This window comes from Oryctolagus cuniculus, chromosome 18, assembly GCF_964237555.1.
Source record: "Oryctolagus cuniculus chromosome 18, mOryCun1.1, whole genome shotgun sequence".
Taxonomy (NCBI): Eukaryota; Metazoa; Chordata; class Mammalia; order Lagomorpha; family Leporidae; genus Oryctolagus; species Oryctolagus cuniculus.
Window position 1 is genome coordinate 54,206,818 of NC_091449.1, and position 19,319 is coordinate 54,226,136.

The following is a 19,319-nucleotide window of genomic DNA, read 5'->3' on the forward strand; positions in this document are numbered from 1 at the left end:
TCTGCGGCGTGCATTTCAGAGACACTGTTGATCCGGCCTGCAAGTGCCAAAGTTGCAGAGGCTCTCTGGAGAGGGCCTGTTGGTGTTAGCAATGACAGTAACTCTTAGCCAAGGGAACACCCCGGCTTGGGCACAGTGCCTGATCTTCAGGGTGGCACCCAGGCCCTCCGCTCACCTGCCTGTGCGTTCGTTACCTGTTAAATTTGTGCTGGCAACAGAGGCAGGCTGGAGTAGGCCTCACCGCGTGTGTGGCTGGCGCTGGGCTAAGAGAAAGAACAGAGACCCAGGGTCACTCTCAGTTCTACTGGTCAGGCCTCCGGGGTGCAGGAGGCGGGCCTCTGGGTCAGCCTCTTGGGACCCTGGCAGTGTCCGGGGCCCTGCCCAGCAGCCTCTGCCTCCTCCGAGGTCACTTTTATAGCTGGTTCGTTGGGGCTTCTAGCTTTCGCTTTTTAATGTGGCTACCGCAGGTTCATGATGTCACAAGATTGGGAGGTGGTCCTCTGTGAACAGGAATTAAAGCAAAGCAGCCGTGTTGGGTTTTCTGGGAGGATCCATGTTTTCCTGGCATCTGGATGATGTCAGGTTGGCTGCAGGTTGGCTGCCTCCAGGTGAGGCCCGGGGAGGGGGGGCTGCCATCTTCCTTTTCCTGGGCGATTTGCAGGGGCGTCTCGGCATGGCGGGCATCACCATCTTCATGTATTATTCATGGTCAGTTTTTCAATTACATTATTAATCGGCCGTCTTTAAGGTGTTCTCAGCTCATGTGGCTAATAGAAATAATAGTGTGTTTTGAAAACACCACCTGTTCTGGGGCCTGAAGTGAGGCTGTCTGGAAGCAGCCTCCACTTCTCCCTCGGCCCCGCCCCCGCACTCTCACGTGGGCCTGAATTTGGCTTGTGCCCTCCTTTGTCCCTCACCGGACATGATTCCCCAGAGGCAGGCTTTGCTCCCTGGGCCCTCGATGAAAGTGTGTGTGTGTGTGTGCGCGCGCACACGTGTGTGCACGCGTGCACTTCCCCTCCTGGAGTCTCTTTTCTGGACTAAAATGTAGACAGGGGCTGCCTGTCCCCAACAGGTTAGCGATTTCCTTTCATTTGAACCCATATCATATTGTGCAGAGTGCCTTCCGCACGGGGACACGATGCTTGTCACCAGCCCTGCATCCCCCTGCCTGCTGAGTTAGCGTGTGCTTAATGCTAATACGATTCCATACATACTGCTGCTCGCCTCCTGAGCTTATTATATTTCTAACACTTGCATGGTTCATTATTGTGCAGTAGGAAAAGACTCTCCAGGCTGCCGAGGGCAGCCGGGTGGGTGGGTTGTAGAAAGGGAAGAAGCAGGTGCATTTCTGTGCCGAGAGCATCGTGAGTGAGGGTGGGATTTTGACAGGGATTTTTCGCTGGTGCCGCCTTCGCCCGATCAGAACCGGGACAGTGAACTTGGGGAGGTGCACAAAGTGCCCAGCACGTTAAATGCAGCCCTGGTGGTGGAATTCCTCCCTTGGAGGGGGGCACAGTGGACGTCCTGTGTGAAACGGCGTGGCTGTAGAAGGCGAGCCTCTAACCGCGAGCTGAGTTTCTTTGCGCGTCTTTTCTTCCTGTCCTCGCATTCTTTCCCTTTCTTTTTTTTCCTTAAAAAAAAAAACAAAAAACAAAAAACAAAAACTATCCCTCAAGTCAGTACAGGGCTGGGGATGTTTTCCTAAGTTTTTGTCGCCGCACAGCACAAGTGCTCCGTGGACTGTGTTCGGAGGGCGCGTGTGCGTTTGCAGCGCGCGGCTGTCCATATGGGCCGCTGTCCGCGTGTGAGAGGGGCCTGGCCGTGACGCGGGCGCGGCCCGGGGACCCGCGGAGGCTCCGCTTCGGAGGCCCCGAGCGGCTTGCTGCGGCCGAGGGCGCGCCCCTTTCTTCTCGCCCCATGCTAGGCCGGCCCCTGACTTTTGATGAGCCAGGGGTCAGCGCCTCGGGGAGGCCAGGGCTTTGTTCCCGCCAGGCCGGGGCCCTGGGGCGGCACGCGGGCCCCAGTCCCCGGGCGGGCGCGGCCCGGCCTGGCCCAGGCCCGTGCCCGGAGCGAGCGCGGCCGCCGGCGTCCTGGGTCCCCGGCCTGCTCCCGCCGCGACTGTAGATGTCGGGCTCTGCCCGGGGAGCCGAGCGGCGGCGGCGGCGGCGGGGCTGTGAGTTTCAAATTAACCTTCCGCTTTGTTGCTGTGTAATGTGGATCCCCCAAGGCCCCCCGCCCCGCCCGCCGCCCTTCCCCGGGCCGTGCGCGCCGCAAACTGCGAGTTGAGCTTCATTTACATAAAGCGATTCCGGGCGGGCGGCCGGCCGAGGAGGAGGCGGCGGCGGCGGCGGCGGCGGGCAGGCCGGGGCCGGGCCGCGAGCGAGCGAGCGAGCGTGCGCCGCGCCGCGCCGCGCCCCGTGGGTGAATCCCCGCCGCGCCCCGGGGACCTCCCTGCCGGGGACGGGCGCCCGCCGGCCCGGCCGCCGCCATGCGCCCCGGTCCGCGGCCTCGGGCCCCCTTGCGCCGGGCCGCAGCCACCCCGGAGCTCCGGGGGCAGCGGGAGGTGGGGAGACAGCCGCCGCGGGTGGGTAAGTTCGGGGCTCTGGTGCGGCTGGAATTTGCCGTGGTCGCGCGCGGCGACGGCGCCGCGGCCCCTGGACCTGCGAGTGCCCGGTCCCCGCGGAGGTGTGCGGAGGCTTTCGGTGCCAGGTGAGTGCAGCCGCCCTCCCCCGCCGCGCGCCGCCGGCCTGGAGCTGCAGGCAGGTGCCGCGAGTCTTGGCTGAACTTCCCATTCGCTCGGGGCGTGTGGGGGAAGGGCAGGCTGGATGCACTTGAACTACCCGGCTGCAGTGGGAGCCTGCCTGGGGTGAGAGCGCCTGAGTTCTGCTGGGCGTGGGGTGAACAACCCTTTCCTCCTGTCGCTTCCTTGCTCTGGGCACCCCCGTCTCCCCCATAGTCTGCTTTCAGATTAGTTCCTGCCTTCTCCGTTCTCCTGCTCTCGGTGCCGTTCCTAAGTTTGGGGTCCCTGCCAAGCCCCCCTCCCCCAAGACGCACCCCTGTCGGCCCGACAGCAGCGGCTGGTCAGTTGGAAGCGCTGTAAGCGACGTGCTGGTTGGGGAGTAATTAGAGGGGTATGGGAGCCCGAGGGCACCTTTGGAGCTCTCCTGTCCACCCTCTAATTTGGGTTTGTTCTAGCTCTGGAAAAACCGGAGCCGCCTTTCTTTCTTTGCCCCGGGCCGGGTGTGGTGGGGGTGGGGGTTCTGGAAGGGGGAGCTGAGTTTTCTTTTCTCTTTTCTTTTTTTTTCCTGCTCTAGGGTGAGGGATGCCCCGAGTTAGGCCCACAGCAGGAAAACCAACCGGTCATCCTGTGCTTGCAGGCACCAGGGTGCTCTCTGGAAAGTGGTCCTGTGTTGCCAGGGGGAAGTGCCTCAGCCCACCACAGCAGCACCGAACCTGGGAGCAGGTGAATGGGGGGGGGGCAGTCCTCCCCCACCCCCTACCTGTGCCGGTTAACAGGCCGGGAGAGGTCGGGCGACCCTGCTTCAGGCTGAGGCCTGCTGAAAAGGCATCGTGCAGTGACAACAAACATGAGCCTTGCAGGTGGATACTGAGAAAGTCACACGGCGTCATCTTATTCCGTCCCGTGCTTGGAGATCCTGGGAGACAAGTCCCAGCATAAATAGAGCATAACCCAGCACTCACCTAGCCCGGGCACCTTCTCCGCCTTGCCACCGAGCAGCAGGTGTGAGTTTGCGGAGTTGGTCCCTGGAGTCCCCTCATTCCTCCAGGCGGGAGGTGTCAAACCTTCATGTTCTTTTAATGACTGTGGTTTCTGGATAGGTTTCAAGGGAAACCCTAAAAATCACGAGTTTCAGTAGGCTGGGCTGGAGAGGGAAGCTCGAGTGCTGAGGCAGAGGTTGCACTGGGCAGGAAAGCCCACAGCTTCCAAGGGAAGCGGGTCGGGAGGGCTGCACAGGGAGCCAGGCCTGTTCCTTGTTAGGAGCCTGCGCTTCTGCATCCATCTTGTCACCCCGAGGTGCAGGGCTTCTCAGGAGCAGGCATGGGGTGTGAGGGAAGTCAGGGCCTGCTCCAATCAGTAACGCAGGCGTTTCCAGGATGGGGTCTTTGCAGAGAGGTGCCCCTGCAAGCCCCCTTTTAGAGGGTGTGTGGCGGTGAGGACCAAGAGCAGCTTGTTTCCCTGCGTGACAGGACCGAGGAGGTTGTCTCAGGTTTGGTTTCCAGCACAGTTTTCTGAAGGCATGTGAAGTGCCTCTCTTGACGGGCTGGGGCCACACTTGGCTCTTTTGATTTAATTACACAACATGGGACAGATGCAGAATGCAGAAGTAAGCACTTTCACACTTTAAAGAACAGTCCTTTTGGAATCACCAGTAATTAAGTCGCCTGGACACCTTCTGACTGTAGGTCATGGGTCATTCCCTTTCCCAAATCTTTTTTTTTTTTTTTGATTTATTTTATTTATTTGAAAAGCAGAGTTATAGAGAGAAGGAGAGGCGGAGGGAGGGAGAGAGGGGGAGACAGAGAGATCTTCTATCTGCTGGTTCACTCCCCAAATGGCCATAATGGCTGGAGCTGGGCCAGGCTGAAGCCAGGAGCTTCTTCTGAGTCTCCTACATGAGTACAGGGCCCCAAGCACTTGGGCCATCTTCTGCTGCTTTTCCAGGTGCATTAGCAGGGAGCTGGATTGGAAGTGGAGCAGCCGGGACTCGAACCAAAGTCCATAAGGGATGCTAGTGCTGCAGGCAGCAGCTTAACCTGCTATGCCACAGTGCCTACCCCACTTTTTTTTTTCTTAGATGGCTGCACTTTCTATGGGATAGAGCTACTGTTTTCCATTTCTCCTGAAAACAGTTTTGATTGACAGGCAACTATTGAGAAACACTTGGTAACGCATCCAGAATAAAAAAAAAAAAAAAACAAAAAAAAAAACAGCTGCTTCCCCAACTACCTGAAACTTTAATTTTGTTTTCTTCCCTTCTGTCTTTTGTTTGCATAAGCGAATGCCCAGGGAGGGTAGAAGGGCCCCAAATGAGATGGTGCTGCCAGCAAGCCTCTCTCCGGCTCGGCTCTCCGTGACAGCGCGGTGCCTGCCTTCCTGCTGTTCTGAGGTTGGGTTTAACTGCTGTGGAAACCCCGGCCAGCTGGACTGCCCAGTGGCAAGGAGCCGAAATACGCGAGATTTCAGTTTTCATCATTGTGACTTTAAGTGATCAGTACCAGACACTCCCAGGGCTGGCCTGGCTCACCTTGGGTGACCCAGAGCTGGTGAGTTCGTCAGAAAAAGTCTGTGATTACAGGCTGCTAGAAGAGTAGTATCTGGACTGGTGGTGGTTTGGCTGTTCTTTAGTTCTGGTCAGAAGTGGAGTCCCGGGAACATGTTCCTGTTGTCGCTGTGTGCTGTTGCTTACAGAATACGCTGGAGGGGTGGCTTGGGCTCTGTGTCTCTCTCCCTCTCCTCTCTCTTTTCTTCCAACTATCAGTGTAGCCCAGAGGGTACCCAGAAAATTAATTTTTTGAAGAGTTGCAACAGTTTCATCTTAAAGGTGAATATTTCAACGGCAAAGCAACATTTTGTAACAGTGCAGGGGCTGTGCTCTTTATGCTCCCCGCTTAAGAGTAGCTTACTGCTGGACCCACAGGACTTGGCCTTGGCTGGTGGGGAGGCACTGGTGATTCTGGCCTGAAGAAGCAGGCTTCACCTCACACTTGTGAGCACAGCAGGACAATGTACCTGACCCTGGACGTCAGGAACCTCGAAAAGTACAGTATGTGCTGTGGTTTGTACTTCCATCGGTTGTTCAGACGGTTGCTTGCTGTTGATCTGGCCCATTTCTGTACTGTTTGGGCCTGTTGGCCCCTCCTGGTTCCCAGGGCTGGTGTAATTAGCCAGGTTGGGGGCGTTACCCAAAGAACACCACAGGAAGGCAGATTCCACCATGGGGAGCCTCAAGGGGGCATCCAGATGCTCCCCTAGGAGAGTTTGCTTCTGGTGGTCCAGCTCTGGATTCCCCATCCTCTGCTGGAGCCCAGGGAAGCCGGCAGCCAGTCTGCACAGTGGCCAGGCAACGGGAACTCCTGGCAGGAGGTGGTCCCGGTGAAATTTCAAAGGTGCTTGTTGTGTGCAAAGCACAGTGTACCACGTCCTTAGGCCACTCAGGCGGAGAAACACACAGAAGCTAGGGTTGCGTCAAACTGCCCCGAGGGAGAGACCCGGGCAAAAATCTTGGCTGTCTGGCAAGCTACTTTCAAAATCCAGATTAAGGAGAAAAACTACCAAATCAACAACTGTCAGATTGCTTTTCTCTATAATTTAAAGTTGGCTGCCAGATTGTTCTCTTTGAACATGTGCAAAGTGACACTCAGATGTGAGAGGGCTTGGGGGGCTGCTATGGTAAATGACTCCTGTATGGACAGGCGCTAGGGAAGGAGGCCAAAAGCAAGGCTTAGCGGCGATTGACAGCAGCATTGTGCTCACTCTTCAGAAGCGGCCAAGCCACTGGGAGGTTTTCTTGTTCTGGTTTTCTTTCTCTGGGTCAGGGGACAGGACAGTGTGGACCAGGCAGTGGCCTAGCAGTGACAGGTGTGTTTCTAGAACATTCTTTGCACAAGGATGGTGCCCAGGCTTCTTGTTGTAACATTTTAAAGGTGATTATATTTTTCTTTGATGTTTCTGCCTTATTTTTTTTTTCTTAACCTGAAGTACTGGAGTTTTCTTTCTATTCTTTCCTCTTTTTTCCTTTAAAAGGACAAGGGTGCAAATAAAGATCGGGAAGGAGACATCGGAAGTTGCGAGGTGATTAGTTGGGCTCCATTTCAGAGCGAGATTCCTTGTTTGTTGATTTTAACCCTGGACAGGGCCTCTCCGCAGAATGCCTGGGCTTTCTCTGCCTGTCCACCAGAGTGTCACCACGCGGCCTGCTCCTTGGCGTGGGCATGAGTGTGCCTCTGCAGAGGGGCTTTTGCTGGCCACCCATATCCTGGGGCCAGAGTGTCCAAGGGGTTCACATGCTCACTCCTTGATTAATGTGGGGTTTTTCCATCCTCTGCCTCCCCGAGTCAGGTCTCCAGGCCTCCAGGGAGGGGAGGAAGGTGGTGGGCCCAGCAAGTGCCGCCTCATGCCCCTGCCTCTGCCTCCCTGGGCTGCTGGTGGTCTGGGAGTGGAGCCCCTGGGACGCCTCGCAGGGCACCTCCCTGGGTGAGTGGGGCAGGGCTGGTTCCAGCCACAGCCTGACCTCAGCGGCTTTAATCAGTGATCCTCCCGAATGTACTTTTCAGTGGGTGTCCTCAGTGGGTGTCCGGGGGCAGTGGTCAGGAGTTCGCGGAGTCCCTTGGGCCATCTGTAGGGAGCTTCTGTCTGGGGTTGGGAAAGCCGGCTCCGCTGGGCTCCGTGAAAAGACGGTGGAATTTTCATCTGCTGCTGATTTCACGCGCTGTCCTGAAAGCGATTTCGGCCACAAACCTTTGATCTGGGGGTGGGACCCCTGCCCCCCTCCAGGCCTCTGGAGGCAGGAGGTGGCGGCTGCTCTGACCTTTTACTTTGTCTGTATTGGTGGTTGGGGGGGGGGTAGTTCGGGAGTAGGGTGAGTTCTTGGGATGGTTTGAGGTGGCTGAGCCTGGTGGGGGCCCCTGGGCACGGAAGGACTGAGCTGCTCGGGATTCCTGGTGCTGGGGGTGAAGGAGCAGTTCAGACCATTTCTGCTGGTCCCTGACCCTGTCCGTGCTCTGCCCTTCTGTGTTAAGGTTCCAGATCGGAGGCTCTGTCTCCTGGGTGAGGCGCTGGAGACAGCTTAGCTGCCTGCAGGAGACCTGGTTTCAGCCCCCGCCCTCCGCCCCCCGCCCCCACCCCTGTGCTGTCAGTGCCTGTTCACACGGAGAGGTCTCCCCTTAGTGTCCCAGCAGCTTCTGAAAACGACAGTCTGAACTCCTGCAAGTCTATACAAAGTACGTCTGTGTGGACGTGAACTCACCTGCTTCCCACTCTGATGGTCCCTGAGTGACCTGTCTTGGACACTTTCTCTCTTCCTGGCCTGTGTGTGCTAAGGGACACGTCTGTGCCCCAGCCTCACCCCCTGTTTTAACAATTTTCCTTAACTGCTCAAGAAGCTGCCAGCCCTCTTGCACCTTTGCAGGCCCTGCTGCCTGCCTGAAACGCTCTTTGGCTCAAGGCCTCGGTTCTTCCTGTGCGTTTGGCTGGTTGGGGAGCCAAGTTTGCTTCCCTCGCGGCAGCTGCGTGATTTCTCTGTGGGATGTTTGCATCCGTGTTAAAGCGTCAAGTCAACTCTTGGGCACTTGAGGAAGAGGCCCGTGCGGTTCAGTGTCCGTGCTAGGGGGTTGATCACGACTAAAGCAAGTGCTTCCCGGTGCTCTGCCTGGTTATCGGATGCTGATAGGCGATTATGAGACTCCGAAAGCCTGTACCTGCCTGTGTGGTTCTGTGTTGCTTGCTTTTTTCATAAGATGGTATCTTGCCTGCTTTTGGAATGTCATTCTGGTTAAAGAATGGAAGAAGTGAAAATAGTAAAGGCTCCCCCCACCTTGTCCTTTTTCTCAAAGAGGAAGTTGAAGTTGGTTTTTCCCCCAGTAGATGTTAACCCCGAGGTGCCTGGGTGGGGCACGCAGGGGGCTTCTGTACCTTTTGAGGAAAAGCTCATCCACTTGCTTTGCTGCCCTTGCTGGAGGAACCCCGAGCTGCCCGGACAGTGGAGGCTTTGCGTGACAGAGGTGGTACCAGCGCAGGGGAGGGAGGCGTGACAGAGGTGGTACCAGTGCAGGGGAGGGAGGTATGGTCCCCCCCCCCCCCCCCCGCCACAAGAAACCTGGTTGGGGCCACACTCAAGATCAGAGCTTGGGTTCTGCGCTGGCCCTTGAGATGCAGGCTCTGTGGTTGACACTTTCCCAGGTAGAAGCAGAGGTGAGGCACGAAGGCCGGCTCAGGAAGCTGGCCAGTTCTTCTCTCTGTGGCCGCTGAGACCGTCTGGACCGGTCACCTGGCCTCTCTGAGCCTCGCTGTGTGAATCTGTGGAATGGGCATGACACACACCTTCTATTTGTGGTGGGAATTCTGCCTTTTCACACGGGTTTGTCCCTGTCCTCTTATCTTGTCCTTTTTTATATTGATGCTTACTGCCCCTGGCCTCTGCCACCTTTCCTTCCCCAGCAGCCTGGCAGAAGTGAACAGAAAGGTGCAGTGTCTCTTACGTCTTTTCCCCCTGGGCCCGGAACAAAGCTACGTGCTGTCGACAGCCCGCAGTTGTGTCCGGGAGTGACGGGGCTCCTGTAGAAGCCGGTGGCCCTGTCCTCCCCAGCCCTGCCCTATGCGTCCCCTACCCCCCACCCCCAAAAGCTGGCAGGCGGCCTTCTAAGTGAGCAGCCCACTCAATGACCCACCTAGAGAGGCCTTCCTGTCTGGCTTGTATATGCTAATAGGCCTGACTTGTCCTGGCTTGTTTGTAGTGATTTGTGGAGGCATTTATATGCAAATACTATCAACTTGCTGAGTTAATTATCACGTGCCTCCCCCCACCCCTTCCCACGTGGCCTCGCCGCCTGGCTGGGCTGTTTGCGTTCAGCCCTGCCGGCCTGCTGCTCTTCTTGCCTTGGCCGCCTCCATCTGTTGCCCTGTCCCCTTCCTGTACCAGCAGGCCCGGTCACAGTTCCTGCACTGCTCCGCTGCCCCCAGGAACCTGGGCCTCATCCGCGGCATCCCTGCTGGGTGCAGGGAGGCCTGGCTCCCGTGGCACCCCGTTCTGACCCAGAGCTGTCCAGACACCCCAGCCCTGGACTCCACAGGATCAAGTGGTTGCAGTTTCACTTTTATTACTCTGTTCCCACCACAAAAATGGCATCCCTTCTAGCCCCCGTCCCTGGAGGCCTAAGTCTTCAAGTGACTCAGGCCTGGTCGTTTCCTGGCTGGGCGTGGGGCAGTGGACATCCAGGGTCATTGCTCGTGGGCGGGGGCGCTCTTGGGCACTGCAGGAGATGGGTCACGTCCCTGGCCGCTGCCCCCTCGCGCCTGCCCCTGTGGCAGTCAGAGCTGCCTGCAGGAGTCCTCCTGTCTCCTGGGTCTTTGACGTTAGACCTGCGGGCTTGCAGATTGCCTGTGTCTCTCTGGGCCCCTCCTCCCAGGTAGATGTACTTGCTGCCTCGCTCTGCGTGTTGGGCCTGTCTGGTCTCACAAGGGGCCATTTGCTTAATTTTAAGGTCTTTCTTGTTAGTACTTGAAAATGAGGGCTCTGCAGCAGCCGTGGCCCTCCTGGTTTAGATGCGCAGATCCTGCTTACTTCAGTCCCTGTCCCCCCTGCCCCTGCCTCTGGCTTCCTGCAGACACTGGGAGGCAGTGGTGATGGACATCCCCCCTTCCCCCCCATATCAGGAGCAGTGGAGTAGGAGAGAGTTGGAGGTGGTCACAGGTGCTCCTGTGGCATCCTGTCCAGTTCAGAGTCGGAGCCTCATGCAGCATTAGGGCTGACGTGTATGTTTAATACCGTGCATGATATGGCCATGACGTCTCATGTCAGCGCCTGGGCCTGGCCATGTTTGCAGTGCTTAGGAGCCACTTGTGGGTGGCGCCCATCTCACTGGACAGTTGGGCTCTGGGATGACCCCAGTTCTTTTCTGTGGAAAGCCAGGCCGTTTGCTAGTTACTGAGTCAGGGAGAGAGTTTTTTCTTCCTGGCTTAAAAAAAAAAAAAAAAAAAAAAACCAAAAAACCAAGATGTGGGGAGGGGGGACACTGTGTTTCTTCTCTGCAAGGTTGGGCCTTGCGCAGCTGAGGAGGTAGAGCAGAGGCTGAGGGAGCTGGACCTGTAATCTCTGGGGGAGCTCCCCTGGCCTCCGTCCGAGGAGGAGGCCATGTGGGCGGCACCCTGGACCCGGCCTGCAAGGAGGGTAACTATTCCAAGGGCTCCAGGTTGTCTCACACCGCACGGACTAATGGTTGGGGTTAATTTTGTGTACAAGGTCCCTTTTGTTGGACAAGGGGGTGAAAGTCCACAGCTGTGACCGGAAACACGGGAAGGGCCTACTGGGATGACCTTGTTTTGGAAGGGACTCCATGGAATACTAATGGCCGAGGTCTGAGACAGGTGATGTATGTGTGTGTTTGGGCCTGCAGATAAGGGGAAGAGTATTTTAAAAGTTACTTTAGTGCAACCTCCCTGATAAGCGTGTGCCTGGGGCCAGTCAGGATTTATGGCCAGCTGGTAGTTAGGGCTGTGTGCTGGCCTCACTTTATCTGGAGCCCAGGCTCTGTAGTTTGACTGGTAGTGCTGTTTGTGTATCTGTTTGTTGGTGGGGGAGGCTGGGGTTTGATATCGGAGCTGACCCCCTAGTTGATGAGCAGCATTTTGGAATAGACAAAGGCCTGTTCAACGTGTCTGCTGCTGTGTTCCCCCCGGGGCCGCGTTGCTCCTGTCCATTGTGATGGTCTCACACACAGAGGCTGTGCAGAGTTCCCGGGAGCCCCCAGGCCTGCCAAAGATGAGGGGCAGGCAGGAGGTGTGGAGCCCCAGGTCTCTGGCGTGTCAGAGGTGAGCTGTTCACTGTGGCCTCTGGAGTTACTGAATGTGTGCCTGCAGGCTGGCCAGCACACCCAGTGCCCTGAGGACGACCACTTCAAGCTTTTTCCGTGCAACCGATGAGCAGTGGTATCTTCTGGTCCCCAGTGTGGTCTTTCATCCCTGCCCTGAGCCCAGGTCCCCCCAGAACTGCCTCTCTCACAACATAGAGATAGAAGTTTTCCTGGGGTGCTTTTGAGCTGTGCCTGGGTGCTCTCCTCACTAGCTGGACCCCTGGGCTTTGTTCTTGGAAAATGAGCTGTGTTCTGGAGCCTTTACTCATCGGGCTGGCATCTGGGTGTTGCTTAAACCTTGCATTGTTTCTGATTTGTCCTTGCACAGTCTAGTTGGAGGCTTTTGTTTTTTATTTATTTATTTTTTACTTGGAGGGCAGTAGGCTAAAATGCAGAGTTCTGATTGGGGCCTTGCTTGTCGGTAGGTTGGAGTAGGACGCCTGTGGGTGTCTTTTCTTTGAGGGTGGAAGACGTGGCCCTCAATTCCTTCACACCCTTCACTTTACGTGTTCTGTAAGCCACTGCCATCTGCTTTTAAAAATTTATTTTTTTCGTTTGAAATCCTCAAAGACAAAGGGGACCTGGAAGCTCAGACCTGTCCTGCCACATTCCTGAGTAATTTGGTTTTGATTAACCCAAGGAGAGAAGTTGGTTTCTCCTAGCGACCGACCCGAGGGGATCAAAGCGCCAGGAGGGGCAGTGCCCCCGATACCGCCGTCCCCTCCTCCTCCTCCTCCCCCTCCTCCCTGTGCCTGCCCCCCGCCCCCTCCTCTGGGTGCCTTTTCAACCTCCCCCTCTTCTGAAAGCCCGGGCAGGAGTTATTTCCACTTTCTGACTCCACTCCCAGTGGAAGTGTGTCCTAGAGCATCGGATGGCCAGGGCCAGAGAAATGCAGCCCCCTCCCCATCTCCTTTCTTCCTAAACTCCTTTTCCCCTCACAAAGCCGTGGCGCACATTCCAGTGCTAATCCTGCTGCCGGAGGAATGCAAATGGCTGTAATTGTGTGCCCCTGGACGGGCCTTCCGCATCTGTGCAGCTTTGCTGCTTTGAGGAGGTGGCTACAGAGTTCATTTACATGGAGAAACGAGCCGCCGGGCCTGTGATCCCCAGTGGTAGAATAGCGCTTACTAATCGGGAAGGGGCCACATGTGCCCGCCCCCCCTCCCCACTCACTGTGTGTGTGTGTGTGTGTGCGCGCGCGCACGCACGCTTGTGTGGCATATCTGTGGTACCTGGTACATACGTGTGGTGTGGTGTGGTGTATGTGTGTGTAGCCTGGTGTGTGTGTGTATATGGGCCCCAGCTCCTGCTGTTGGAATTTTATGGGAAGTTAAAAAGGGAGAACTCTGCTCTTGACAGTAAGGAATTTACCTGAAGCAGGAGACAAGCCCTGTGTAGGTTAAGCCTTGAATTGAACTAATAATAAACAACTTTTGTGTGTGTGTGTGACTTTGAAAGCTCATCGTGGTTCCTGAAGCCATGGGTGACACTTCGGAAGGGGATCGCCCCTGGGCAGGTGCTCGTGTCATCTCACCTGTGCGTCCTTACCATCCGTGGACAGGTCACGTGGGCGCTGAGATTACGCAGCCTGATGAGAAGCGTCGCTCGGGGGTTGGGACGTTGCAGCTTTAGGGGGACGTTTACCGCAGACCCTAACAGTCTGCCTCAGTGATGTCCAAGAGCCTGAATCTGAAGTTTAAAGGAGGGCGAGGCTCTTGTAGACCAGTGGGAACTGCATGGGATGCCCTTTCGGAAATGAAACAAACAGGTGGAATGAGTTGCAATGATGGATTCCATTTAGCTGGTGTATCCGAAATGTTACCACTTGGACGTGTAACCAATCTGAAGGAAACTGTTAAGGAGGTCATTTTGGCCTGGAGACTCTGGCTTGGGGTATATACTTGCTGCACTCATGCAAGTCACATTTCGTGGTGGGCAGTGTGGGCCTAGGTCCTGCCCTGAGCTTGTGGGAGACGTTCCTGGATGGAGCCGAGTTGCTAGTGGTTCCCTGTGATCCACTGCTTCCATTGACCAGGGCTCAGGGGTGCAGGCTGTCTGCACACAGCTCCCCTGACAGCCTCGTGGGATTGTTCACAGGCAGGAATGTGACGCTGGTGGGCAGACGTTCCGGAAACCATTTCCTGGGACCCCCCTTTCCCGTGACTCAGGACCAGCCCTGGCAGTAAGGCGTTGTCCTGCTCTGGGGCAGCCTGGCCCTCACGAGTGGCAGAGACTTAGGCTTCACGTGCCTGTCCTGAGCTTGCAGACAAACAGATGCGCCATCCTCTGCTGCAGCATGGGTGTGCGACCTGGAGGCCTTGGTTCCTAGGAGGTCAGTGTGTTTTCCCTCGCTCCACCCCATCCTGGCGTCACACTGGCTTCCGGGGGCCCACGTGGCACGCTGTTGCTGGGAGGAAGCTTTCATTCGCAGGCTTTGGGCAGAGTCACCCGTCACAACAAAAAGCCCTTGCTTCTCCTCTCCTCCCTTGGGATGCATCAGGATTTCCCATTTCTCCCATTACCTTCGTGCCTTGGACTGGACACCTCTCTCCCTCGTGTAGGGCTTGTGGGCATCTCTGGTTGGCCAGAGGGTGTGCTAAGGAAAAATCAGAAACAGCTTTGCCCGTGAGGACATGGGATGTCACAGAGGGGAGAAGTCCCAGAGCAGGAGTGACTTCCCAAAGCCAGGTAGCAGAGGTGCGGCTGGCTTTACAGCTCTCCCCAGCAGAATGGCAGGGCGGACTGGCTGCTGGCTGCTGGCAGAACGTACCCTATGGAGAATGCCCCTCTGAGCGGCAGGATAGTGCAGGGGTCCTCTCCCTATCCAGCTCGCCTTAGCTGTCAGGGTTCCCAGGACACCCGGCCAGCCTCTGCAGATCCCAGGGCCTCCTGCAAGAGACCAGGGGGATTTGTGTCCTTGGTAAACTGAGAAGTGGGTGTGGATTGGGGGCTTTGGGGGAGGGGAGGTATCTAATTCCTTTAACAGGCCGGTCCCTGGGCAGGCAGGGAAGAAAACTGTGAAAGTGTGAGGTGGAAGGGGCCTCTGCTGGGGACACACACTGCCTTGCAGCTGTCTGAGGACCCTGGGTGAAAAGTTCAAATCTGCATTTAAAAGGAGTGCCAGGGTTAACCCGCCCCTGCCCTCCAGTCCAGTGGAAACCTCGCCACTGAGGGCTGTGGTCAGGAATCCCCAGGACAGCCGGCAGCTCCCAGTTCACTTCCGCCCAGACCTGGCCGGGGGGCTGTGGGGAGCCAGGAGGGGACTGTGGAGGAGCAGGAGTGGCGGAGGACTAGCCCTGGGAGGAGGCGTGCGTTTCCCACCAGGTCCAACTCTGGGCTGGAAGGAAGCCGTGTGCTTGTGCATTCCCACTCAGCAAGGCCTCCCCAGGCCGGCGTGGGCTGTGGGGTGGTGCCTGGTGGCCTTTTGGTGGAGGTGGTGGCGCCTGCGCCCGGGATGGGCTGCTGCCCTGCCTGGTTCTTGGGGTCTACGGTGCTCTGCTGGGCCCTGCTGTGGATCAGGTCTGCCAACCCCTACGCCCCACCCCCACCCGCTGGCCTGAGTAAGGGACATTCTGATATTTTCCCGAAGCTTCCATGGACAGAACCAGGATGAGCCTGGTGGGGTCCCAGGGGGTCCAGGTGTGGGGAAGGGAGGAGGGAAGAGAGCCCAGATCGCATGTTCCATGCTGTGGAGGGACAGGGTCCACCTTCTCTCTCCGTCCCCCGCCTCTGACCCCAGCTCCCCTGCACAGAGGGAGGCTGCACCACAGCCCTGCCCGGAAACCCCTCCACTCAGGCCCAGATTTGTTGACTTGAGCATTAGGTGAATGTAAACAGTTCAGCCTCTCCGATTTTATATCCCTGAAGGCTGCGAGTGTGAATACAAATGGGTATCAGGCCCCTGCTGTTTCAATGGCCCTCCTCCGCCCCTCCTGTTGCTAACCATCAGGTCTTTAACCTGCCCTGAGGAGCAAGTCTTAGGTGAGCAGGAGGACCCCGCCCGGCGCCTTTGTCCCCCCACCCCCCACCCCTGCCCTGTCTTCATTTTCAATGCCCAGTCTTGAGACAGTGGTCTTGGGAGGCCCCGTTCCTGGAACTTTGTGCTGGAGAGAGCAGAAGCAGGACTCTGGGATGTCTGCTGGGTCTGAGCTTCTGTTTTGTAGGTTTCCCTAATTTTGTAAATGCGCTTGTGAATTTGCTCACAGCATGAAAGCAACTCCACCCCTCCCACCCCCCACCCCAGCACTGAAAGGTTCTGTGGGGATTTAGCTTTGGGGGCCCTGGAAGCAGAGTGACCAGCAGGAATGAGCCTGCTGGGCTGGTGTAACACTTTCTCTAGCTTTTGCCTCACTGGAGAAGGACACTCCCCGCGCCCCCACCCCCACCCCAACCCCCCTTAGGGGAATCTTAGGAACTCATAAAGTGTAGAAGGCCGTGCCAGGTCACTTAGCCACAAGGTTCTAGAATGTCCATTCTGTCAGGGCGTGGCCATTCCTTCTGCAAGTCCCCGCGCCCTCACTCCCCTGCCCCACCCCCCCACTCTGCTGCACACCCCGCCCTGCAGTTCCCGCCAGGGGCTCCCTTCTTCCCAGCCAGAGGGCCAGCGGACGTGACCTGGGCTCCCCGCCCAGGATGGCCGCATTCTGGTTCCTGCGTTCAAGGCCCGGGGAGTCCTGCTCTCTGCGGTGGCTCTGAGTCCAGTCACGCCATCACAGGGGCATTTTAATTAGCAGTGCCTTAGTCATTAGTGAGTTATTGTTTTTGTCTGGAAACACTTAAGTACTGTTTACTCGATGTCTCCACAGAATGCAAAACAGCAATTAAACAGAAATTTGTTGTATGAGACGGGGACCAAAATGGATCCTCCAAACAGAGGAGGATTGCCTTCCTCTTCGGCCTCCTCCTAACTGGAACCCGTCTGTGGGCCACAGGCCCTCTTTTCCTGCCCCGCCTGTCTCCAAGTAGAAGTACCCATGGACTTGCTGTCCTGTGTCCCCTTTCTTTGGTAAAGTGTTAGTGCTTCCTCCCCCATCCTGCCCCGACGACTTCTCTGTTGGCTACCTGGCTGCCTGGGGCGTTTCAGAACCGTTACTTAGGAAGATTGATTATGGTGAAATTGTGCACCTGTCCTCACATGATGATTCCTGGAACTTGAGAATATTTTCTCTTTGCTCCGTGTAACCAAGTGCTGTTGTGATTCCGATGACTGACTGTGGGCTCCTGGGAACGTCGGGTTGCCGGCATAAATGTCCCTTTTACTGAAAAAGAGATCTTTTTTATGGATTGGTAAAAAGGCGAAAATGAAGAGTTCATGCCGAGGTTGAAGGGAGAGGTGGCAGAAAGGAAGAAGAGGGGCTGGCGGGAGCAGTGGATGTGTGTGCCCTTCCCCCCAACCCAACAGCAGCTTCTGCTTTGGTGGGGTGCTCCCCTCCCACCCCAAGATCCTGTTAGAGGAAGTGAGTCATGGAGAAGGCCCAGGGACCTGTAGGGGACAGGTGAACTCTGACTGCGTCCCGTCGGCCTCCTTTGCAGGAGACAGACGGGCATGGAACTCTGCCCACCAAGTTCATCGGTTGGGACCCCTGCTTCCTCCCTGCTGTGGCTGTCATCTCACACTGCCTGTCTCTTCTTCTTTTTTCTCTTTTCCCTTCAAACAATATCTTCTGACTTCCAGATTTCTGATAAATTGATAAGAGGCCTCGCGTGAGTCAACAGAGCTGTAGACACTTTGCCAATATAAGCCCGGCTCTATTGATCCGCCAGTAAATTAAAGTCTTACTTAGAGGCTGCCGATATTTCTAATCTCCTGCCTCACCAATTACGTCCTCCTGGCTACCTGGAAGGAGGGCTTGAGCCTTTGAACCTTTTTGTTGTGGCTGGGAGGGGGCTGCTCCCCTTCTGTGGTATCGGGGGGCCTGGCCTTGTCTTCCTGCTAGGAGAAGGCGGTGTGTGGAGGAACGGGAGCCAGCATCGGGCCCTGCATGGAATCTGTCTGTGCTCCAAGGTTCTTGAGTCAAGATTTCTGCAAGACAGAAGTGGTCACCAGCGACGTCATGTCCTGGGGTGCGCTCTCCCTGGGCGGGCTGCGTGTTCTGATGCTAAGAGAGTGGATACTTTACTTTTATGTAAATATTTATTTATTTACTTGAAAGAGTGACAGAGGTACACACACACACATACACAGAGATTGTCCATCTGTTATTTCACTTCCCAAATCTCCATAACAACCAGGTCTGGGCCAGGCTGAAACCAGAGGGCAGGAACTCTAGCCAGTGGGTGGCAAGGACCCAAGTCCTTGGGCCATCTTCCTCTACCTGCCCAGGCACATTAGCAGGGAGCTGGCCCAGAAGTAGAGCCGCCAGGACTCGAACTGGCAGTCTGATTGCGGAAGCCGGCATTGGAAGCAGCAGCTTAACCTGCTGCGCCATGGTGTCAGCTCCTTCTGACTGTCACTTCACCGCGTGGCTGGCCTCTCTGCTGCGGTGGCGGTGAGCCAGAGCTGCCTTAGAAGCGTGCTGTTAGCATTTATCACCCCAGAAACCAAAGTGTGCAAAGAGACTGGGGAGAAGGGGAGGCCAGCAGCGGGGTGCAGAGGACAGGGGCTGGCCGGAGGTGGGCACATACTGCTGGGCTTGGCTTGCTTTCAGGGTCACTTTGCATGGAACAAGGTGCAGAACCTGTGTCTGCGCTGTGACTCCCGCCCCTGGTCTGCCCTCTGCCACGCCCCGCTGTCACTCGGTTGAGGCCGCGGAGCAGTCTTGACTGCTGGGATCTCCACATTCGGCCGTGGCTGTGTGAGCAAATCGTTCGTCCGATAAGCTCCTTTCAAGTCCTGTTTATGCCGTTGGCTTCGGGAAGAAATCTCCAGATAAATGCTGTGTTCTCTCTAATACTCCAGAGCGAGAAATCAATGGCAGGGATGATTCCTCCCCCGGCCCAGCGCGCGCTCCGCAGGCGCTTCCACCTCTGGCGTCACTTGCAACGGTGACAAGTTCCAGGCCCGGAGTCCCCGCTCCTGTGCAGCCGTCTGAGGAGGGCGCCTGCCCGGAGGACGAGCAGCAGGCGTGGACCCTGTGACCTGGCTGTGCTTGTCTCGCTCTGCTTCCCTCCTCTGCTTAACCTGCCAGTAGGAGGAGTTGCTGGTGGGCTGGGGCGGGGACTGTGGGAAGCCTGCCAATGGGGCTCATCAGCTGGCTGAGTTAAGGAGCTGGTGCCAGGGGTTCAAAGCCCCCCCCCCTTCCAGGCTGAGGCCCGGGACAGCTGCACCCCCCAGGCCTGATGATGGCCTCATCCCACGGTCACTTGGCTGAGGGCGTGAAGAAGCTGTGAGACAAGGAGCAAGCCCGGGAGGTTGACCCTGCCCTATGTTTGGACGGCATTGTATTGGAGGAGGTGTGGATCTTGTTCACACCTGTCGAGGCTGGCTTTGAGAGCAGTTTGGAACAAGACTTCTGTTGTTGCCCCAAAGGTTCCTCGGCTCACAACAGAGGAACTTGACTGTAGCAACTTGTTAATGTTCAATTAGGCAAATTCTGGGCGCCTGGGGCAGTGGAAGGTGGGGAGGGGAGAGAAGCCCTGGCCCCTGGCTCCTGGTTGCGGGGGTGGGCACTGGGAGCTGAGGTCTTGGCTAAGCTTGAAGCTCACCTGAGCTGGGTGGGGAGGAAGGCTGTGGTTCCTCTGCTTGAGTTGAGGTGGTCGCCCCCGTTTGCTGGCACGGCTGGTGCTCC

The 19,319-nt window shown here is 56.8% G+C and overlaps 1 protein-coding gene across 5 annotated transcripts in view; it reads left to right on the top strand.

Moving 5' to 3' along the window:
* The window catches only part of ZFHX3 (zinc finger homeobox 3), a 281,912-nt gene that overhangs the window by 35,211 nt on the left and 227,382 nt on the right, over positions 1-19,319 (top strand). For 2 of the 5 annotated variants that reach the window (XM_070062680.1, XM_070062684.1), the window contains exon 1: positions 1,816-2,712. The exons of the other annotated variants lie outside the window; for them this stretch is intronic. The gene's annotated coding sequence lies outside the window, so the exon portion shown is untranslated. Of the gene's footprint in view, positions 1-1,815; positions 2,713-19,319 lie in introns of those variants that run through there. 5 annotated transcript variants of the gene reach the window in all.